Source organism: Macrotis lagotis, chromosome X (genome assembly GCF_037893015.1).
Source record: "Macrotis lagotis isolate mMagLag1 chromosome X, bilby.v1.9.chrom.fasta, whole genome shotgun sequence".
Lineage (NCBI taxonomy): Eukaryota > Metazoa > Chordata > Mammalia > Peramelemorphia > Peramelidae > Macrotis > Macrotis lagotis.
This window is the reverse complement of record NC_133666.1, coordinates 702371322-702396251: the sequence shown is the minus strand read 5'-3', so window position 1 is coordinate 702396251 and position 24930 is coordinate 702371322. Positions and strand designations below refer to the sequence as shown.

At 38.7% G+C, this 24930-nt stretch overlaps 1 protein-coding gene and 1 long non-coding RNA gene across 2 annotated transcripts in view; both read left to right on the top strand.

Moving 5' to 3' along the window:
• The window catches only part of LOC141497226 (uncharacterized), a 67546-nt gene that overhangs the window by 10114 nt on the left and 32502 nt on the right, over window positions 1-24930 (top strand).
• Window positions 17572-22795, top strand: LOC141497242 (uncharacterized). The gene is made up of 3 exons (XR_012471263.1): window positions 17572-17609; window positions 18960-19151; window positions 22685-22795. It is a non-coding gene; the product is annotated as an uncharacterized LOC141497242 (long non-coding RNA).

The window sequence follows — 24930 nt, the reverse complement described above, 5'->3', positions numbered from 1 at the left end:
TAAAGGACACCATAACTTGATGTTCTCAAAATCACAATGTCTTCAGAATAAGAAAAACTATTAGTATTATGGCAACTGGAGGAAAATAAGAGAAGAAACCAGAGTTTGCACAGTGGAGTACAATTTCAGGCAAATTAGGGGGAATTTTGTATCTCCCATATGCCACAGATAAGCACCTTTTCACCTACATTGAGACCACTGCATGTGACAATCAAGAAACTTCTCTTTAATATGAGTTGCTTCCTGTCTCCTGATTGTTGTGACTCAGTGATCATGGTGATGCTAAAGGGATTACAATAAACTTGTCAGAGCAGCAGAACACTTGTGTAAAAAAGAAAAGGAAGGTGGCCTAGTTCTACCAATCAAAAACTACTAAAAAGCTGAAGTCCTCAGAACTGCCTGATACTGGTTAAGAAATAGACTGATGGATCCATGGATTAGGATAGGTTCAAAAGAAACAGTAGGAACTGACTCCAATAATCTATTGTGTGACCGACCCAAAGACATTAGCTTCTGGGATAAGAACTCACTGTTTGACAAAAATTGTTGGGAAAACTAGAAAATAGTATGGCAAAAACTAGGCATAGATCCACATCTCACACCTTATGCCAAAATAATATTAAAACAGCACCAGCCCTGGAGTCAGGAGTACCTGGGTTCAAATCTGGTCTCAGACACTTAATAATTACCTAGCTGTGTGGCCTTGGACAAGCCATTTAACCCCATTTGCCTTGCAAAAAAACTTACAAAAAAATAATATCAAAACAGGTACAGGATTTGGACATAAAGGGTGATACCAAAGACCAATTAACAGATCAAGAAGCACTGTATCTCACAATCTATGGAAAGAGAAGAAATTTACATCCAAGCAAGAAATAAAGTATATTATAAATTGCAAAATGGATGATTTTAACTATTAAATCCAAAACTTGGACTAATAAAACCAATGCTGTTAAAATTAGAAGGAAAAAAGAAATCTGGGAAAACATTTTCACAGTATGGAGTTCTGAGAAAGCTTTCATTGCATCAAATTTGTAAAGTTACAAGTCATTCACCAACTGATAAATGGTCAAAGGTTAAGAACAGACAGTTTTGAAGTGTAGAAAAATTAAAGTTATACATAATCATTGAACAAATACTCCAAATCATTTCTGATTAGAGAAATGCAAATTAAAGGCTGAGTTTCCACTTTGCACCTCTTAGATTGGCTAAAATGACAATAAGGGGAAATGACCAATGTTGGAAAAGTTGTGGGAGGTTTGGGATAGGAATGCATTATTGGTAGAACAGTGAACTGATCCAGCTATTCTGGAGAGCAATATAGAATTATCCCCAAAGAGCAATAAAAGTGATCCTACCTTTTCACCAGGAATAGCAATACTAGGTCTATGTCCAGAAGAAGTTACAAAAATTTGGAAAAGTCCCAGATGGTCCAAAATATTCATATCAGCTCTTTTTGTGATGGCAAAGAATTGGAAATTCAGGGGCTGTCCATCAATTGGGGAATGGCTAACAAGTTATAGTATGTGAATACTATGGAGTGCTATCATTCAATAAGAAATCATGAATGGGGGTGGCTAGGTTGCACAGTGGATAGAGCACTGGCCCTGGAGTCAGGAATACCTGAGTTCAAATTCAGCCTCAGACACTTAATAATTACCTAGCCGTGTGGCCTTGGGCAAGCCACTTAACCCCATTTGCCTTGCCAAAAAAAAAAAAAAGGAATCATGAATGATTGGACTCTAGAGAAGCATGGAATGAATTACAGGAAATTTGTACAGCATTCTGACTCTGTTAGAAGGGTTCAAAACCAAGAGAACATTGTAGACATTAACAACAACATTGCAAGTTAACCCTGATGGATGCAGCTGCTTTCAGCAATTCAGAGAGCTGGGACAACCCTGGGAAGAAGAAAATGAAGCAAAAGAAAACCCAAAATCCTACTGAATCTGAATAACTCTACATTCACTTTTTAAAATTTTCTCTTATGTTTTTTTTTTCCTATCTCATGGTTTTCTTTTTATTCCCTTAAATCCTAATTCCTCATGGAGGAAATGACTAATCTGTAAAAAATGTTAAACCTGAATGTATATGTACAGTAATCAACAGACTGTTCGCTATTGAGGGGAGGAAGGAAGGAAATTATGCAATTTAAAAATATGCAAATACAAGTGGATGAATGTTGAAAAACTTTTATATAAAATATCAACTGAAAACTTAATTAAAAAGGGGGGTGTGACTAGGTGGCGCAGCGGATAGAGCACTCGCCCTGGAGTCAGGAGTACCTGAGTTCAAATCTGGCCACAGACACTTAATAATTACCTAGCTGTGTGGCCTTAGGCAAGCCACTTAACCCCATTGCCTTGCCAAAAAAAAAAAAAGAATATGATAGCTCTGGCCTTGTCTCTGGTTTCTAGTCAGGGTCCAGGGAGAGCCTGCTTTAAACTTTTTTGTAAATTAAATTATCCTTGGAAAATGAGATAATGACATTTTAAAAGAAAGTAAATGAGTTTTTGTACTGCATATAGAGAGAAAGTGTCATTGTCTTTATGTGTAGGTATGTGTGCTGTGAAGTATGTAATTTGATATGTATGTTTGTTTTGTAATTTGTTTCTTTTAGAGAGATCAGACTTAAAGTGAAAGAAGCAACTACAGGGCTATGCCTTTTTGTGGAAGGAACTACTCTTCATCCTCAACCCCCCCCCCCCCCCAATCTCCCAGTGAAGAAACATGATGCAAGGAGATTGGAGAGACTGACAAAAAGGTTCTTCCAAACAGGATTTCAAGTGGGAACAGCTTTATTTTGCTTGTTGTGTGTTTCTGAGTAAAACAATACTTCTAGAAGTACTTTTGCTCATTCTAGAGCTTACCATATCTTAGCTAACAGAGTTATTCTCTCCACTTTCCCTGAAGATTAAAGGTGATGGATTGGGGGTACTTTCCATTTATGTCCTACTGTGTGGACACATCTTTGAATAGCAATATTTATCCATTAAATGGCCAGGTTGACTTCAATAAGCAGAATGGGACAAATCAGGAAGAGATTTCTCTGAAAGAGATTTTTCCACTTCCTTAGCTATAGCTTGAAAATGCTTATGACCTCCCACTGAGCTGCTTCTACCAGGATCAAAAGAGATTTCCATTGCATTTGAGCAGATGCAAAAATCTACCTGACATCAAGGGAAAAGGGAAAATACCCAGGAATGACCTCCTGGGACCCAAAGGATTCTCTTTTGTTTGTTTTGAAGACAAGAAACCCAATCCCAATTCTTCTTTGACCTCTTGAAACACACCAGAAGAAAACTTGAATAGTTGATAGAGTAGTGAAGAGAATATATTCTCTTCAAAAAGTCCTTAAGGTCTGTCAAGGCAAATGTGGGCATCTTTCTGGACCTGGCTCCCACCAAGTACCAGTGGATGAGGGTCCTGATTTAATGTGAGAAGCCAGGTTGTCCAACAGCTTAACCAGAGAAAGTTTTCATACCAAGAAGTTGAACAGAGAGATCGGACTCAATTCAGCTTTCATAATGGAGTGTCTTTATGCAATTTTCTTGCAGCCTTTTATTCCCTAAGACCACATTGTTTCCCCCTCATTCCAGTCTTTCCTCTGCTACACAATACCTCTTTGTTCCTTACTCTATACTAGACCATTCTTATCAAAGCATGTCTCATGCTATATTATAGGGTCAGAAACTGGAGAACAAATCCAGGCATAATAGGGCCCCTTGGAATGAGATAATTTACATAACTTCATCCTTGAGGTCCCACTGGCCTTTGGTCCTTGACAGCTCCCTCTTTCTTTTTTGAAAGATGTAATAAATATAGGTCAGTATAGATAGGAAGGAAAACTCCTCTAAGTTTTACCAAATGGAACAAGAAAGGAGGCCAATTAACATTATAGGAAGGATTGGAATGATCCACAAATACAACCAATGAAAGATTAAATTCCTTAGATTATTCCATAGATCATGTATAATACTTTTTTCTTTCTTTTTTTTTTAGGTTTTTGCAAGGCAAATGGGGTTAAGTGGCTTGCCCAAGGCCACACAACTAGGTAATTAAGTGTCTGAAGCCAGATTTGAACCCAGGTACTCCTGACTCCAAGGCTGGTGCTTTATCCACTGTGCCACCTAGCCGCCCCATGTATACTTTCTACATCTATTTCTTGCTCAGCAGCTTTGACTATGACAGATACAAGTTCATTGAATTTTTAAATATCTATTCCAATAGATTTATGAAATACACCCAATAAATTATTTTTTACTGGATTCCAAGTATAATTAGTACTGCTGAAATTAAAAGGCATAACAGATAGAAATATCTATAATCAGATTTCATAAAGCATCATTCTAAAACTTCTAATTTATCTATATTTCTAGTTACTCCAATTTCAATAATTCTTGATTAACATTGCTCTACTTTTGTAATGCCAATGTAATTTTCTTTTGTAATTTTTTAATATATTCAATAGATTGGGCCTGCTGTTCCACAGCCTTAATAGACATGCTAAATGTGGCTATTACTGTAGCAATTGCAGTGATTCCCAATATGATACATGAGATATATCTTCTATTTCCATTTTTTCTCTTGCTAATATGCTCAATATTTTATCAGAAGGGTTCCAATACCAACCACTTGTTTATACTGGTATTAATACAATGGGTGTTTGAGTAATAATTATATAACTTATTGTCCTTTCACAATAGTTTGATTTATACATTGATGTAACATACAATTTGTGGGGGTCTAGCCTTCGCAGGGCCCTTGGAACCTGACAAGGGATAGAGTTGGCGAAATGAGTTGAGTCAACACAGGGGTAAAGGCAGGAGCAGGTTGATTGTCAACTGCTTGGATTTATTTTTATAGTCTTAGAATCATGTATGCATCAACAAAGAAAGCTAAGATAATTTCCTTGGTTACAAAATACAATTTTCATCATCAGTCATATAATTTATGTGGTTACAAGTTTTAATCATGTGACTACAAGTTTAATAATCATGTAGTTAACTGATTTCTTATCCCTACTCATACCATGATGACCTCAACCTGTTACCCTATTTATTACTACATTGTATAATTGTTAATTCATTTAAAGTTATTTTCTGTGTAAGAAATGTTTTTTGATACACTTCCTTAACAATCTATAGTGAGGGTCTTTATGCTTTGTCCACCCATCCATTAACTCTTACAATAACCAATTTTTCTTTCAGGCCTTGTTGGTAGAAGCCACAGTTTCTGTGACTTTTTTATTCTTTCCCATGAAACTAAGGCTGCTGGAGTTCACATATCGGTCACCTGTACTATTTTCTCACCATCTTTTTCATATATTCCTGTGTATGGTAAAGGGCGGGGGGACTATTAATTTCCCTGGAATTCTATCTGACCCATCTTGTATCTGTTTTCCCTGTATACTGACATTTCCTTGGAATTCCCAGTGTTGGGTTTTCCAGAGATTTCATAATGTTGAAGCCTTTTGTATGCCTCAGGGAGAAACAGTCCTGTTAAATTTGGACAGTTTACAATCTGTTTTATTCAAGGAATTTTTCTGAAATCCTTTATAGTCATTCTAGGATGAGTAAATATTGTAATCAATAATAGACCTATAAATATGGGTATACATGGAATCCATATATATATATATACATATATATATATGTATATATATATATATATATGAAATGTTGTTCTATCAGGCAGTGTGACCGCCTTGAGTCTTGCTGCAACTATGTCAAACAGCTTAGAGACCCTGGCTCCCAACAACAATACAAAAAATATTCCACCCTCAGTTGAGTAGATGCAAAACTCTACCTGAAGTCAAGGGAAAAGGGGGAAAGAGTGGTCTGGTATAGAGTAAAGAATAAAGTGGTAATAGTATAGAGGAATGATTGGAATGAGGAAAAGAATGTGGTCTTAGGGAATAAAAGGCTGTAAGAAAATTGAATAGACTCCAAATTGTTTGGAACACAAGCAGTTAAATTTGTAATAATAGTATTATTCATACTTCAATTTCCCAATTGATACCCATGAAAATTAGAAACATTCCCAGTTGTTGCCAGTGCTAACCACAAATGCTTTTGTGTTCTACCTGAAGATGTGGTCCATTCTGGAACTACTCATCCTCCATGTAGATTCTCATCTTCCATCCAAGCCCCAATGTATCTCCTAGTACAATCAGTTCCATTATTACAATAAAGATTTTCACCCCAGACTTCACTTACCTCTTATCATGTTTGACATCACACAAAAGATGAATATCAGCCTTTCAATATCCATTTTGTTAGATTATGACAATGCTGTACTTGTGGATATGTTGAATAACTTATGTTACTTGGGATGGATTCAAATTCATTCAAAGTGATATTGTTTCTTATTGCTCCACATACCTCAGTCTCTCCAGGGTTTATGCTTATGTTGTGAACACTTTTTGTGATTCTTTTTTTTAAGGTTTTTGTAAGGCAAATGGGGTTAAGTGGCTTGCCCAAGGCCACACAGCTAGGTAATTATTAAGTGTTTGAGACTGGATTTGAACCCAGGCACTCCTGACTCCAGGGTCGGTGCTTTATCCACTGCCCCTTTTTGTGATCTTAATGCATGGAAGGTCCATCAGGACCTTTGAAACAAATTGGGCAAGCAGTGGGAAGACCTGTATAACTGTGTCTTTCACTTTCAATCTGACCATAATTCACTGCTGCTCCAAATATTTCTTGCACTGCTCTGGTTCCCAGTACTACTATAGTTATTGTTGAATCTTCCCATATAATGGGTGACACCATGGAGGATGAGCCCAGAAGGCCCATCAGCATTCCTTTTCTTTAATACCATTTAGCGATTTTGTGAGAGTGAGTAACATTAACATAGTCCTACAAGCTTATAATCATTCAGTTAAATCATTATTCTTTGGATGCCTTCTTTTCCTGGATGGCTACCAGATGCTCTTCCTTGGGATCAGATGTAATTTCTGTAATTTCTTTATACACTTGGACACATTGCTGGGGATCCAAACCAGTTCTGCTCCATGTCCTGGGGAGATACAAACATACCCATTCCCCCACATAATCACCCCAGGACCTTTCCATTCACTTGTATTTAATTCTTTCCACTTGACCTTTTTGGGGACAGTTCTTGACTTTACTGGCCTTTTCTTGTCTATATTTATATTCCCATTATTTATTCTATTAATGTTCCTACTCTTGGTATATCCATATACCCTTTCTACTGGTGTTAATCCTTTATTACATGTCAAAAAGTTCAAAGTGTATAAGACTAGATTTAATCTATTCATAGGCATAGCTATCATATCTCCCCCTTTCTTTTGTTTTTCCAAGAATGTTTTCAAATCTCTATGTTTCTTTTCAACTATAGCTTGTCCATTGGGATTGTAGGGGATTCCAGTGATATGTGTAATGGCACATTGTACACAAAAGGAAGAAAATTGGCTAGATGTATACACTGGATCATTATCAGTTTTTAAATATTGAGGGGGCCCAGACACTGAAAAACAGTATAAGATGTGAAATAACATGTTTAGCTGTTTCCCCAGATAAGAGTGAAGCAAATATGTAAAAGGAAAAGGGGTCTGCTGTAAAATGTAGTACATATTTAAGAAGACCAAATTGAGGTATATGAATAACGTCCATCTGCCAGATATGATTAGGGAATGCACCACAAGGATTTACAGGAAGTGGTCTTCAAGGTGATAATGTAAGAGGAACACACGGTGCATCCCTTCACTATGTCTCCAGCTTCTTTCCTGTTATTTGGAATTGACATAAATAATGAGCAGATGGGTGAAATCTACCATGTGACCAATGAACTTCTGAAACAGTTTATTGAACTGCATCAGCAAATTCGTTTCCTTCTAAAATTGGTCCTGGCAACAATGTATGGGAATTAGCACATAACATATACATAGCATGTATTTTGAGACCTAATAATTTTTTTGAACAAAAAGAAATAATTGGGAAATATCATTGGTTTGGTTACTAACAATAGCTGTTTCTATCTATCTGTTACAGGATCACTTGCATCCTGATATCTTTGTGCTACTGTGGCTAATGCATACAATTCATTCTTTTGTGTAGAAGAAAAGGGTGTGTCTAAAACAAATACATGTAATTGTGGGCATACTATAGAAACATTATGTTTAGTGGCAACTGTAAAAACAATGCTTCTATAATAGGGTCTTTAGTCACTATAGACTGATATATTCATTGCCATTTAGTCAAGAATTAACCAAATGGAATAACGTTTTTGTGTTGAAATAGTATGGGGTATTGGGCAAGCCACTTAGCCCCATTTGCCTTGCAAAAAATGCCCTAAAAAAAATAAGAAGAAATTGTATGGGGTATCCTAACAATACCTAGTACTTATCATGTTGAAAGTTCATTAAGTTGGGAATAAGGGTATGGTACATAAATTAATGAGGAATATGATCCAGAAAGAAATAAAGAATGATGAATAGCTCTTTTTTAAAGTATTGCAGAAAGGCAGCTTGGTGATGCAGTGGATAGATCACCGACCCTGGAGTCAGGAATACCTGAGTTAAAATCCGACCTCAGACACTTAATAATTACCTGTGTGGTCTTGGGCAAGCCACTTTACCCTATTGCCTTGTAAAAAAAAAAACCTAAAAACAAAAGTATTACAGAAGCAGAAAGGTAGGGCAATAAAAAAAATTTTTGATTGACCTGGTGGAAAACACCATTCAAGAATAGTTTCTGCTTGATGTAGCATTGCTGATGGGTTTATCAAGTAATGAGACTTCTATATTCATACCATATTGTATTCTGTCAGTAGAGCAAGAAGTTATGGCTTGTTCTATAAATTTCAATTTGCGTTTCTGATCCATCTGTAAGTTGTCTTGGAGAGTTAAGATCAAGAGGTCCTCTTAAAATATTGTATAATTCTGATGGGGCGGCTAGGTGGCGTAGTGGATAAAGCACCTGCCTTGGAGTCAGGAGTACCTGGGTTCAAATCCGGTCTCAGACACTTAGCCATGTGGCCTTGGGCAAGCCACTTAACCCCATTTGCCTTGCAAAAGCCTAAAAAAAATATTGTATAATTCTGTCAGTGATGAAGTAGGTATTCCAATATGTCCTCTATTAAATATCTCCAAATAACTTTTTTTTTTAGGCAAGGCAAATGGGGTTAAGTGGCTTGCCCAAGGCCACACGGCTAAGTGTCTGAGACCGGATTTGGACCCAGGTACTCCTGACTCCAAGGCCGTTGCTTTATCCACTACGCCACCTAGCCGCCCCCCCCCCCAAATAACTTTTGAAAATCATTTAAATTCTTTGACTGATTCCTTCTAATCTGTTTCTGTAATTACACCTTATTTATTATTATCTAAAGTATGTCCCAAATAATAAGCATTGCTCCTTTGTACTTTGTCACTTGCCTCCTCTAAACCTACTTGTTGAAGACATTGAATTGTAAACTGTAAGGATGCTTCCAATTCTAGCACTGAAGAAGCGGCTCCATATAATGTATTATATACGTTTTTTGAAATCTCTTGCAGACAGGTTGTAAAGTTTTATCTACATACAATTGACAAATAGTAGGACTATTGTTCATTCCTTGGGGAAGGACTTTCCAATATATATTTTTTTGCAAGGCAATGGGGTTCAGTGACTTGCCCAAGGCCACACAGGTAGTTATTAAGTCTCTGAGGCAGATTTGAACTCAGGTACTCCTGGCTCCAGGGCTTGTGCTCTATCCACTGTGCCACCTAGCTGCCCCCCCCTTTCCAATGCATTTTTCATAAGGCCTTTGGAAATTAATGCTAGGTATGGAAAATGCAAAACATTTAGCATCTTGAAGAGTAACAGGAAAGGAGTAAAAACAATCCTTTATATCACAACCCATATTTTCCAATCTTTTGATATCATGTTTGGAGATAGAAGACCTGGTTGTAATGCTCCCATGGATTCCATTTGTGCATTAACTTGTTTCAGCCTTTTAACATTCTCCATTTTCCAGATTGTTTCTCAATTACAAAGACTGGAGAATTCCATGGACTGTTAGATATTTTTATGTCCTTTTAATTGTTCTTGTACTATACCATGTAGGGCTTCTGTTTTTTCTTTTGTGAGGGGCCACTGTTCTATTCATATTGATTGCTCCAATCCCCAACTGATAGGGATAGATTCCAGTTTTACAGGAAGCCCAGTTTCAGTGGCCCCAATTAAAAACCCAATGTACTCAACATAAGATTCATTTGACTTAACAAATCCTGTCTCCATAAATTAGCTGGTAAGGCTGGTAAGATACAAGGTTGAACAATTCCTTGTTTTCCATCACATTCCCAAGATAATTTCCTTTCACTAATTTCTGGATTCTGCACAGCTCCAACACCTATCATTTGATATTCGTAATGGCCAATTAGTTGGCCATTGTGATTTTATTATAACTTTGTTATAAATGTTTTACCTGTATCAACAAAACCTGTAAACATCCTACCATTAGTCCCATATCCTTAATAATGGTATAGAATCTCCTGTCACTTGTGTCCAAAAGACTTGCTCCTTTTTTATATCTTCCCTTTCTAACCTATCAATTTTCATGTGTTCCATGAAAGCACTGAATATAATTTCTATGGCTATTGTGTCTCCTATATCAATACTAATCTCTTTATCCAAAGGATTAATAACAGCCATTCCTTCAATTGTCTCACATTCTTGCCAAATCTGAGGAATAGTTACAAATCCTCTGTATTGAGCTTCAGCAGATGTCAATAAAATTCCAATAGATCCCTTTGGTAATGGTGGGATTCTTTGAACTGCCACAATATTCTGAGTATGAGCAAAAATTACACAACTGCAATTAGAATAAAAGGGAATTATTACCACATGGATGGTGAAAGGGGAGCATTCTCCTGGTATGTCTACTTGTAATTGGGCATACAGCTGTTGGAGTGGAGGGCGAGGAGCACTTAAGACAGCTGCCATTCCTCATTGTTGTTGATGGTGCTCTGGGGCAGGACCCCTCCTCTCATTTTTCAAAAGGCCTTCAGATGCCCAGTGATATCCTTTTCCAAGTTTCAGTACCGTACCCATTCTATTTCCCTTCTCATTCACTTTTTATTGTCTGCATTGTGGTTATAAATGTCCCAGTTTGCCACAATTATAACATCTTAACTCTCCCCTATAGGTTTTATTACTTCCTTCATTTCAATATGCATTGAATTGAGTTTTTCCCCTGTTAAGTCTACATAAAATGTACTAGTTTCTATTGATGCACATCTCTGAATCATTTCTTCAATGGATATGTCCTTTTTACTTCCAGCTAAAGCTTTTTTACAATCATTATTAGTTTTCTTTAGCCAACTGCTTAAGTATATCTGCAGCTGGACCCTCCCCTATAGCTCTTAAAATTGCTTGTGTAAGGCTAGCTAGGAAGTCAGAAAATGTTTATTGTGGGCCCTGACAGATTTTTGTAAATGATTGTCCTTTGTCTCCCTTCCCTGGTAAAGCAGCTCAAGCTGGAGTGGCACGCATAGCTACCTGTTCATACCCTGTTACATCATAATATAATTGTCCTTCCACTTCCTGATATTGGCCATTCCCTGACAGTTGTTCAACGTTAAAATTAATTTGTTGTTGCTTGTTTCTGACTGCTTGTTGTCTGCACTGTTCTTTTTTTTAATTTATATTTATTTTATTTTTGTACAAATGATATTTTTTATACATTATTAAAATATTCTTGTTTAAGAGTAAACATAGGGGTGGCTAGGTGGCGCAGTGGATAAAGCACCGGCCTTGGAGTCAGGAGTACCTGGGTTCAAATCCGGCCTCAGACACTTAATAATTACCTAGCTGTGTGGCCTTGGGCAAGCCACTTAACCCCATTTGCCTTGCAAAAACCTAAAAAAAAAAAAAAGTAAACATAATACCCCCTTCCCCACCCCAAATATAGACCCTCATGAGCAACAAAGTAAAGGAAAGAGGAAAAACTTAAAATAATAATAATAATAAAAATAATAGGGGCAGCTAAGTGGCAATTGGATGGAGCACCAGCCCCGGAGTCAGGAGCACCTGAGCCCAAATCCGGTCCCAGACACCCAACAATCACCCAGCTGTGCAACCCTGTGCAACCACCCCAATCCCACTGCTCTGCAAAAACCAAAATAAAATAAAATGATAAAAATAATAATAATAGTGGGGTGGCCAGGTGGCACAATGGACAGAGCACCAGTCCCAGAGTCAGGAGAACCCAGGTCCAAATCCAGCCTCAGACAACCAACAATCACCCATCTGTGCAACCTCGGGCAACCCCCCCCAATAACAACAGCAACAACAATATGACTCCAGGGCTGAGGATCAGTCCTAGCTGCCCTGCTTAATATTACATTATGTTTTGATTCTGAGCTGTCTACTATCAATGGGAATATCTTCATTCCTTATAGTGGAGAGTTTGGAGCAATTTAGAGAGAGAGCAAAGGGCTGGTCTCCTGCAATTTTGTCCAAAATCTTCCTTCGTCTTGCCACCTAGCTTCCCAGCCTAAAAGCTTTTTAATTTTTTATAATCAAAATTGTCTATGTTTGATTTTTGTGGAGGGGAGGGGTATTATGTTTACTCTTACATGAATATTTTATAATGTATAAACAAATTAAAGAAAAATCTTTATAAAAAGAAAAAGAAGCAGGTTTCATCTGAGCTCTGAGCTGAGCCTTGCAGGGAGTTAGGGCTTCCAAATGGGCAGATCCAAAGAGACAGAGGACACCAATCCCATAGGATGACCTGGGCAAGGAACCTCTCTAGTCTCTTCAGGTTTAGGATGTACTCCTCTCACATCAAACTAACCAGAAGATGATACAAGGGTTGTGATCTTCCATTTAGAAATAAGAATTCTGAGACACCCATTGTTAAAGGAAGTATTCACACCCAAATCTTTCTTGACTTCATGTCCAGGACTCTGATTCCCATTGTATTTCAACTTCTAAGTCATTTTGCTCTTAAAAAGAGATGCCTTACTATTCCCAGAGAATTTAGCACCTTGTAATACCTGTTCTATGGTTTTAAGCTTTGAAATTTCTGTGGTCTTAATGAGCTTTTCTCTTAAAATCTGATTTAAAACTTGTATTTCTCACCCAACTCTTGAAATTATTGTAGGTTCTTAAATGTTTTTCTTTGATCTTTGAGAAGCATGTTTAGTTTCAGGGTCTTGGATTGGGAGAAAGCCAATTTCCATTGCTTTTCACTATCTTATTCTATTTCTTCCTGTGATTCATGGTTTATGTGAACATTGAATTGGTTTTATTTGTAATGTAATACTTTTCCTCCTGGTACTTGTCAAAGCATGGTCCTGTGATTTTTAAAATGGAATTGTGAGGGAGAAAGTTCTGGTTCTGGGCAAGCATTTATTATTTTCCTTTTATATATCAAAACCTAGGTGGGGTATACCGAGAAAGTGGAGAGAAGGATCTTCTCTAATATCTTAGACTCCTGTCTCTCCTCCTAGACTTCTTCTACAAAGCCCTAGAAATCTCTCTATCCTGGGAGTTCTTTCTAGTTTTGACCCTCACATATTGGATGTATCATCAATCCCTATGATCTAGAACCACCATTTTTAAGGAAGACAAAGACCCAGAGTATCCATGTCTTCATTCCTTCACTGTGTTGTCTTCCATCTTTCTCAACTTTCTATTCCATGACCTCCTTTTCCCAACTGAGAAAAGTGAGGGAATTGAAGAGATTAGGACAGCAAGTGGTTAATTGTGGGAAGTAAGTGAACCACAGTACCTCTATCTTGTGCCTCAATTCTACAGTTAGCTTAGTTCCCTTTCTGTTCCTTTATGGATCTAGTCTAAATTCTGACCTAAGGGCAAACTTTATTCAGTTGTAGGAAATGGGAGAAAGCATGATTGCATTGCTTAAACTTAACCCTGTATGGGGTAGCTAGGTGGCACAGTAGATAGAGCACCGGCCTTGGAGTCAGGAATACCTGGGTTCAAACACGACCTCAGACACTTAATAATTACCTAGTTGTGTGGCCTTGGGCAAGCCACTTAACCCCATTGCCTTGAAAAAAAAAATCTAAAAATTAAATAAATAAACATAACCCTGTAAGACTAGGAAACTGAACCACTACTATTTGCTGTTATATTCCTTAACCAAGGATCCCTTTTAGGCTAATCAAAAACTCATTCAGATCCAAAAACCATGCAATTTTTTTTTAACAATTGTACATCTCAAGGAACTCATTTGTCATATCTGAAACTTGGTACTGTACTGATAAATTAAGGACAATTAGTTGACTCAGTATATAGAGTGCTGAGCCCCGAGATAGGAAGAGCTGAGTTCAAATCCAGAATGAGCTATTTATTACAGATGTGACCCTAACAAGAACCTTAAACTTGTTTGACTTGGTTCCTTACTGAATCCTGATGAGGGAGACTTCTGGGGCAGAACCAAGATGGCAGTGTGAAGCTAGCATGCCCCTAGACCTTCACCCTACACAAAGCTAAATGAAGCCTCTGCACAGACATTAAAATTATAGATTCTACCAAAAGAAGTTTTCAATAGGAGGATCTTCAGTGAAGGTGTGTCTTTGGGGGGGAAAAGAGAAAGTAAAGCTCAATTGGGCTGGAAAGCAGGAAAACCAACTGGAGGCTTTTAGCCACAGTGCAGTCCTGGTCCCAAAAGCTTGACAACAGCTTAGGTTCCAGGAGCAATGTAGCAAGGCAGCAGGGAAGTTTCCAACCCCAAATAGAGTCTGAGCCCTGGAAACACTGGGGCAAAAGATAGGACTGGATGGGAACAAACCACTGCTTGGGCATAAAAGGAAACAAACCTCTGCAAGGGCAAGGCCTGGACTGCATAGGCAATATCTTAACCCACATAAGCTAGGATTAGATCCCAGTCCCAGGAAAAAAAAAGCTTGGATCTATACTCCCTACACCCTAGGAGCAGAACTCAAACAATAGAGAGAGGAGCAAAACAGCTATTATATTATAAGAATGCAGTGAAAAAATCATGTTCAGGAGAAGTCTCAGAAGAGTCTGTGAAGCGAACTCAAATCCAAAAGCTTGGAGAAGAGCTTAAAAAAGAATTTATAAACTAAAGAGAAGGAAAAATGGAAAAAAGAAATGAGTCATGCAGGAAAATTATGAAAGATTGACCAAATAATTCATCTCCTTTAAAGGGTAAAAATAATCAATTGGAAAAGGAATGCAATGTAGAAAAGAGTGAAATTAGCCAATTGAAAAGGAAGCACAAAAACTGACTGAAGAAAATAAAACCCTAAAAGTTACAATTGTTGGGGGTGATGATCAACCTTGATGGACTTGCTCATTCCATCACTGCAATAATTAGGGACAATTTTGGACTGTCTGCAATGGAGAATATCATCTGTATGCAGATAAAGAACCGTGGAGTTTGAACAAAGTTCAAGGACTATTCCCTTTAATTTAGGAAAAAAAACAGATATCTTATTGTCTGACCTTGTTATCTCTTATACTTTTTGTTTCTTCCTTAAGATATGATTTCTCAGGGGCAGCTAGGTGGCGTAGTGGATAAAGCACCGGGTCAGGAGTACCTGGGTTCAAATCCAGTCTCAGACACTTAATAATTACCTAACTGTGTGGCCTTGGGCAAGCCACTTAACCCCATTTGCCTTGCAAAAAAAAAAAAACCCTAAAAAAAAAAGATGATTTCTCTCTCATCACACTCAATTTGGAAGCATAGAAACAAAGTAAAGACTGACAGATTGCTTTCTGTGGGGGGCTGGGGGAGGGAAGTAAGATTGGGGGGGAAATTGTAAAACTAAAATAAAATCTTTAATAAAAAAAGGAGAAAAAAGGTACAACTGAACAAATAGAAACCAATGAATGAATGAGACTACAAGATTCCATCAAACAAAGTTAAAAGACTGAACAAATTGAAGAAAATGTAAAATAAAATTTTAGGAAAAACAAATGACCTGGGAAACAGACCCAGAAGTGGTAATTTATGAATTACTGAATTAACAGAAAACCTAGATCAAAAAAAAAAAACCTGGAAAACATCTTTCAGGAAATTGTCAGAGAAAACTGTCCAAATCTACAAGAGTAAGAAGAAAATACCCATTGAAATAATACCCCCCCCAACTCCTCTGGAAAGACACCTCAGGATACAAACTCCAAGGGTTATCAAAACCAAATTACAGAAATCTCAAACAACAGAGAAAACATGGCAAGCAGCAAAAAAAAAGTAATTTAAATACAAAGAAAACACAATCAGACTTAACACAGGATTTAGCAGCAGCAACACTGAAGGACTAGAGGACCTGGAATACCACATATCAGAGGACAAAGAACCTGGGATTACAACCAAGAATTTACTACCCTGCAAAATTCAGCACAATCAGGGGAAAAGATGAATGTTCGGTGAAATAGAGGATTTCTAAAATTTCCTGATAAAAAGATCAGAACTGAACAGACAGTTCATTCTCCAAATACATGATTTAAAAGATACATAAAAAAGTAAACAAGAGCAGCGGCTAGGTGGCGTAGTGGATAAAGCACCGACCTTGGAGTCAGGAGTACCTGGGTTCAAATCCAACCTCAGACACTTAATTACCTAGCCCTGTGGCCTTGAGCAAGGCACTTAACCCTATTGCCTTGAAAAATCTAAAAAAAAGTAAACAAGAAAGGGAAAAAACAAGAACAAAAAATAAAAGTTGGTCGAGAACATTAAATTGAATACAATCCTATAAAGAAAGTTATAACATTTGCAACTCTTGAGAATTGTATTTCTCTTAGGATAGTGTGAAAGGGTTGAATACAATTGAAGAGACTGATTTAAGAAGATATGGGTATAGTGGGTTCTTCTCGTTCCCTTGAACAAGATGACATCACTATATTTAAGACAAAAAGCTCAGATGAAAAGCTGGAGTGTTTATTGTAAACTTATATGTCTCAGTTTCCTTTGACCTAATTTAATCTTGTCTTACTCAAAAGGCTTAGCACTTTCACTGATAAGGACTTCCTATGCTGGGAGGTCCAGAGACAGTATCTGCTATATCTCACAATCTGAGGTAAAGTTCTTAAGAGAGAGACCTTCAGAATGTTCTAGTCCTTTGAGCACTTAGAGACTCTACTGAGAATTAAGTCAGAAATGACTTTAGGGACAGAGGGTGGGAACATACTTAGAAGTGTGGGACTTAATCCAAACTTCAGTTAACAAGAGTTTAAGTAACAAGATTGGGGAACCAAGGTGGGGGGAGTGCAGGAAAAAGTATGCTTGGAGGGGAGTACAAACAGTTCATGAAATGATTTGTCTTTGCATGATGCTTTAGCTCATGAGGATTGTGTGTCCTTGGAGAGTAATTGAAAAGGATATAGGATATAAAATGATTAAAATTTGATGTGATACATGGCTCTTGAGAAATCTAATAAGACAAAGGGGAGTTTTTAGTGACTGAGGCAATGCTGTACATCCAACAAGCAAGGAATCAATCAACTTATGTTCGTACGGTGATTGACAGTACTTTTAGCTTATTAAGCAATCAATCAATTGCTGATCAATGGCACTTTAATTGATAGTCCTTCTATTCTATATAATTCCAGGTAAAAAAAGACATAAAGAGCCATTTTTGAGGAGAGGGAAAGAAGGAAAGATGTGAATCCTGAGTAAGTTCTGTGCAATAGATTTGACCATTGCCCCCCCTTCAGTTTTAAAAATCTATCCTCTACAGGGAAGGGAGGGGAGGAAAAGGAAGAAGGGATTAATAAAAGGGAAGCAAAAATATAAGTGAAAATAAATTGAAAGTTAAAATTTAAGGGAAAGTTAAAGAGGCAAGGGAGTACAGGGCGACTAGGTGGTACAGTGGATAGAGCACCAGCCTTGGAGTCAGAAGTAACTGAGTTCAAATCCAACCTCAGATAGCATATGGCATATACTATATGCTATACCAAAATTGATCTTGTACTGGGGCATAAAAACCTTATAATCAAATGCAGAAAGACAAAAATAATGAATGCATACCTCTCAGAGCATGATGCTTTCAAACTTACATGTAACAAAGAGTCATGGAAAGATAAACCAAAAATTAATTGGAAACTAAATAACTTAGTTTTAAAGAATGAGTAGATCAGTAGGTCAAACAAAAAAATCATAGAAAATCAATTACATCAAAGAAAATGATAACAATGAGACATAATGACAATTTATAGTAGTTTTTGGGGGAAATTTTATATCTAAATACTTATATAAATAAAGAAGAGATGAATGAATTGGGCATATAACTAAAAAAAAGCCAGAAAAAGAATAAATTCAAGATCTCCAATTAAATATCAAATAAATTCTGAAAATTAAAGGCAAAATTTAAAAAATGGAAAGCAAGAAAACCATTTGACTTAATAAGTGAAACTGAGTTGATTTTATGATAAAACCAATAAAATAGATAAAACTTTAGAAAAGGGTGAACTCACCACCAATTAGGAGGATATTAGCAAGAGAATTCATAGCTATTTTGCCAAGATCTATGCCAATTAATTTGATAACCTGACTTAATTGGATGAATATTTACAAAAATATAAGCTACCCAGATTAAAAGAAGAGGAAATTAAACACGCAAATAACCCATATCAGAAAAAAAGAAATTGAGGAAAACATCAATAAACTGCTTAAGAAAAAGTCTCTAGGGGCAGCTTGGTGGCGAAGTGGATAGAGCACCAGCTCTGGAGTCAGGAGTACCTGAGTTCAAATCCAGTCTCAGTCACTTAATAATTACCTAGCTGTGTGATTTGGGCAAGTCACTTAAACCCATTGCCTTGCAAAAACCTGAAAAATCCCATAATGTTAGAAATGGAGAACATGAAACACCATTGCCAAATATCACTTACTTTCAATGCATTTCTGAATTTTCTGACCCAAAACAATCACTTCCTCCAGGTATCACACCAAGTATCTGGACAGACTGAATTTAGAGCAGGATCAAGTCCTTCTAATCCAATGACTTTTCATTCCTCTTCTTCCAGCAACTCATCCCATCATCTCACAGTCCAATTTGAAGGGCATTTTGGTCTACAGGACAGTTACAAGTGGAGGACGCATCTGCCTCAGTCCAACCCAACCTGGATCTACACTTCCAAGGGGTCCATGGCTTCCATTTAAGGGAGCAGCTGCCAGTTCCTCAAAGCAGGGTCCTCTCAGGTGGACCATTGCTGCAGGTTTAGTAGGGCAGGAAGAAGAGGGGGTGAGTCTGGGAGGGAGGGGGGGGGGATGGACTGGAGAGGGGGAGCTCTCAGAGATGGGCAGCCGGGTGGGTGGGGACTAGAGTATAGTTTGAGCACTGGAGTCAGGGAGGATTTTAGGGCTGGAAGTTTAGGAAGAAGGGAGCATTGCAGTGGAGAAGGCAATGCACTGGATGGAGGGCAGGGCAGGGAGGAGAGGTAGTCAGATTCCTGGAATTCTGGTCCTGGGTGTGATTGCAGGATCCTGGAGGACTTAGGGGCTGCATAGGGTGGAGCTTTTGGAACTAGTAAATCCCTCTCCTAGTGCTCTGGTGGGTGGCAGTAAGTCTTTGGACTGACACTGGTCTGCCTTCCCTGGGTCTCCTATCTCCTTTCTTCCCTGGGATCTGAGATCACTCTGCCTTCTGGAAGCCAATTCTGTGCTTGAATGTCCCAGGTAGGTCTGAGCTAGTGTTCCCTTCCACCACCTCCCCCTGTTTCCTGTCTTGCTGGCTTCCCTTGCCATTGAGTCTCATCATCATCTAACTTCTTTGTGAGTCTTATCTAAGTCTGTTGAGATGACCTTCCCCTCCCAAACCTGGCTACTGGATGACCCTTCTTCCCTTCACTCCATTCTTTTTCATATTCCTAATCATTTCCCAGATTTCCTCTATAATGCTTCCTAGATTTCCCATTGGGTCACATTTTCCCAGACTTCAGACTTGACCCACAAGAACTTGGGAGTTCTGATTGTTGCCTTCCTGTCAGGACCTAGTGTCCTTGGCTCCCTGTCCCCAACTCTTGAGTAAAGATTCAGCTTTCCTGCTTTCAAAGCAGGGTCCTATCAGGATTCCTGCCTTCCTGTCCCCAGGACCCTACCTTGAACACAGTCCTCAATGCTTATCTGAACTCATGAATTTTGGCCTGTTTCCCCATCAGATCCCAGAGTCCCTAATTCCAGTTTCCAAGAAGTGGTTCTAGCAGGGAGAACCAGTATCATCCCCTCTCCCTGCTAGACTTCGGTATTGAATCATTCTATTTTCCCAGGTTCAGTGTTCACCTGAAACCCTTCATTCAGTCCATCTAGGTGCTACAGTGGATAAAGCCAGGAGGATTGGAGTTCAGATTCCACCTCAGACATTTGCCATTTAATAGCAGTGTAACCTTGGCAAGTCTCTTAAATCTAATTGCCGTGTATCCAGGGACATTACCAGTGTTCTTAATTCATATCTGTCCACTGGACCCAGTGGTGCTGGAGGATTAAGTGAGGCTGCAATTTATGTCATTCTTTTCTTAGAGAATGAAGAACAAACATCAGACCAAGGTGAGTAACCAAATCCATTTCTGTAGACATAGAGGAGGGGTCATGAAGTTGAATATGCCTTTTTATGGATCCTTTCCTTAGCAAAATAGAGTTTTGAAATTGAGCCTAGTAGTAACCACACTGCCCTGTTCTCTTCTGAGTTTTAATTTCATTCATGGAGCTCAAGGGTCTTGAGCACTGAGCCCCTACACCTCAAATTGGGGTCCTCCCTCTTTGTTATTAACTTGTCCCTCCTTACAGGCAACTTCCAAGGACCACTCACTGACCCAATGCCTACTTAGCACGTGCGCACACACAATCCCCATCCTCCTTGTGATTATAAGCAGTCTGATAGAGGTTATCCAAACTCTGCAAATCATTTCCATATCAGTCATTCTCTACATATGTCATCCAACATGTCATTTATTATCATATCATATTGTATTATATTTATTATATTATATTATCATAATATTCCATCACAATCCCACAACAGCTTGTTTTGTCTTTCCCCAGTTAGTTCATGGGCATCCTCTTGATTTCTCAGGCACCACAAGTGATGGTATAAATATTTTGGTATGATTTGATCTTTTTCCCTTTTAAAAACTGTCTTCAGATGCTAGAGCTGGCAGTAGTGTTGCTGGATCAACATATAGGCAGAGCTCTATAGCCCTTTGGGGAATATTACAAACTGGTCTCCTGAATGGTTGGATTAGTCCACAGCTCCACCAACAGGGCATGAGTGTCCCAGTTTTCCCACATCACTTCTAACATTTATCATTTTCCCTTTCTGTCATATTATCCAATCTGATAGATATGCGATGATACCTTAAAGCTGTTTTAATTTGCATTTTTCTAATGAATTGTGATTTAGAGTATTTTTCAGATGCTTATTGAGAGTTTTGATTTCTTTATTTGAACACTGTCTATTCATATCCTTTGACAATTTAACCACTGGTGAATGAGTTTTATATTTGCAAACTTCTTCTCTCTACAGTTGAAAAATCAGGCCTTTACTAGAAATATCTGTTACAAGAGCAGTTTCCTGCTATCCTTTTGGTTTTCTTTTGCAAGAAAGCATAAAGTTGTTTGTATTAGATTTTTGTGTTGCTCTTTTTTGTTGCCCTAATTTTTCTTTCTGTTATCCATAGATTGATCAATATCCAATTCTATACTAGCCTCATTTGTTCAGTAATTTGCTTTTTGCGATTAAACCATGTGCCCATTTTGACTTTCTGTTGAAAGGAAGTATGAGATCTTATTTATATTTGATTTCTACCCTCCTGTTTTCAAGTTTTTCCAATACCTTTTTGTCAAATGACAAGTTTATTTTGATTCTGGATTGTGAATATTGTTACCCTAGCCCTCAACTCTTGTTACTACTGTTTACTGAATTCTGTCTGGGGGCTCAAGCTCAGGGTCTGCTCTCTTCCTCCACTCAATCCCAGCCTCACTGTCCCCAAAATGTTCTTGCTCCCTATGGTATGACTTCTCCTCCCCCACTGCCAAAGCTGGAGTCATGTCTGGACAGCACTGCTAGGCTTGTCTTCCAGAAAGACAGGGGTAGGGGCTTCCTTTAGTTGTCCCCTGCTCAAGCATCTGCTTTGCTTTAGATGAAAGTTTGTGAGAGAAAAATGGCTGAGATTAAATTTCTTGATGTCTCCACTACTTCTCTTAGGGTGTCCTGTTGGATGATTCAGTGAGTGTCTCCATTTAGCTTGGGCCAAACCTCAGCTCCTGCATTCTTCTCCGAGTTCTCTTAAATTGTCCTCCTAGGACTTTACTCCCTTATTTTTGTTGCTCTGCCTTCCTTTCATGGTGATTATAAGTTTCTGGAGGAAACCTGGAGGGTCTGGATATTTCTATTCATATACTGCCATCTTCTCAGGATTCTCCTCCTATCAGGTCTGTTGAGGAAAAAGTTCCCCATCACCTTCTCTCTATCTCCTGCACACATCCACCTCCCACCTCCGGATTCCCCAGGGGGATTCATTATATTCTAAGAATTTCTCAGTTTTTTTGCAACTGAATCATGATATGCATTTCTCAGAATTCCCTTGGACGCTTAATAACCTTGAATTCTAGAGTGGACTCTGATTCTCATAACAGGCATGACCTCTGGGTAGATCCTTCTCTGTGCTTCAGCTTCCATATAGAATAGAATAGAGGTGGACTCTTTCCTTCTAAAGTCTTTCAGCTCTATCCTTGATGACTTTTGGTGGTCTAGGAATCGGTGACATTCAAGGATGTGGCTGTGGACTTCACGCAGGAGGAGTGGAGCCTCTTGTACCCTCTTCAGAAGCATTTGTACAAGGAGGTCATGCTGGATTATGCCCAGAAGCTGCTCTCTGTGGGTAAGTACCCTTCCCCCGGTAACACTGATTCTACTATCAATGAGAATATCTTAATTCCCTACTCTATAGGGTTTGGAGCAATTTAGAGAGAGAGGAAAGGTAGGTCTCCTGCAGTTCTGTCCTTAATCTCCCAATGTCTTGCCCTAAAATTCTCACCAAGATGGTGGGAAAGGAAGGGAAGGGAATAAGCATTTGTTTTCAACCTTCAAAGTTGGGTGATATTTTTATCCCCATTTGACAGTTGAAGAAACGTAGGCAAATGGAGGTTAAGTGATTTGACATTAAGCTAGTGACTGTCTGAGATTGGATTTTGACTCTGGCATTCCTTAGACTAGGCCCAGGGTTCTTCTCTAGACTTCACTATCTAGATTTCTATATAATGGAAAGTGTGTGCCAACCACATATCTACATCCCAACTGTTCCATCACCTTCTCCCCCACCTCTCCTCATAACTAACTGCTCTGAGATTCTTCTTCAGGAGGCCTGGGAACTATCCTCTATTCTTTTCTTGCATGCTTCTAGCACTGCCATGAACAGCAGACTGGCCAAGAAAGGACATTTGGCAAAAGTATTGTGTTTCCCAACAGGTCAATCTCATCTAAAGAGACAAAGATCCCCAAATGAACAATATACAAGGTTTATCTATGGTTCACAGACTGAGAAACTGGGCAAAATGTTCATGTTCCCTGGGCTTGAGGCTGGTTTTGCACCTTAACCCATTTTGACCCTATTTTGGAAGAAGATGTTTTCACCCAAATGGAACTTGTTTGGATGGGGGGGGGCTTAAGGTGAGGAGAGAGGATTGGATCATTTTGCATAACAAACCATCCTCTTTTGGGTTGCATGCATTACACTTAATGAGTGAGTCTAAGCTCCTATGTGTGAGCTTCTTGGAGTGATCCTCAAAGTGCAGGAGCTCTGTGTATTCAGCCCTTTCCAAAGGAGAACTAAATTTCAACTTTCCATCTTCATCTCCAACTGATTTCTCTGCCCAGGGCTTCCAGTTCCTAGACAAGATGTGATGTCTTATTTTGAGAAATGGAAAGTTCCATGGATCCTGGAGCAGGAAGGCCTGAGGAGCCACTGTCCAGGTCAGTGAGGTGAAAGCTGGTATAGCATAGCAATGATGGCCAGTCTTCTATGTGGTACAGGGAAGCAAGGGCTGGAAGTGGGGGCTGGAACACCTGCCATGGGATTCTTTTTTCAGATATTTCCTGACAGTGTCTTCTTGGGTAAGTCACTGAACCACTGAGTCTCACTTTTTCCATATGTAAAATAAAGAAGTTGTATTCCATGGTCTTTCAACTCCCTCTTTAGGCATCAACCTATGATCCTAAAAGAAAAGCATTACTTGGGATTTGGCAACAGAATTCTTTTGAAAATGCAAAAAGGGGCAGGGGTGGCTAGGTGGCGCAGTGGATAGAGCACCAGCCTTGAAGTCAGGAGTACCTGGGTTCAAATCTGACCTCAGACACTTAATAATTACCTAGCTGTGTGGCCTTGGGCAAGCCACTTAACCCCATTGCCTTGAAAAATCTAAAATGCAAAAAGGGCATAGGCTACTTTCTTTGGGTTCTTTCCTAGACCTTCTTCAAGTCAATGAACATCTATGTGCCCTTAATGTCCCAGATCTTGTGGAAAGCACCCAACACATCAGTAGATGTAAGGGGCTTTTCCTACTCCCATGTTACTTAAATCCTGGTAGAGCAGAGAAGAGGCCAAAACCAATGTTGAAATCCCTGATGGACAAGATAGAAATGGAACTAATTAAGAGGGAAGACCCCATGTTTGAGGAGGACTGGAAAAGGCTCATTGTGGAATGTGGTCTCTGCTTGGCCATCAGGGATGCCAGGGAGAACATTCGAGGAACAGGGATGGCAAAGGGAATAACTGGATCCTAGTGGTAGAACATCCTGTTAGAAGAAAGGGAGGCCTATACACTGGATTCGAGCATATATGCAGGGACATAGAGTGAAAGAAGTCTGACAGAATTGAGGAAGGGCTAGAGATAAAGTGCTTCTGTAGCTGTACATAGAGTTTTATATTTAATGTTAGTGGGGGAGTCACTGGGACTTGGGGAGAAAGTGGTGTTAGGGTCAGGTGAGAATTTTAAGAATTT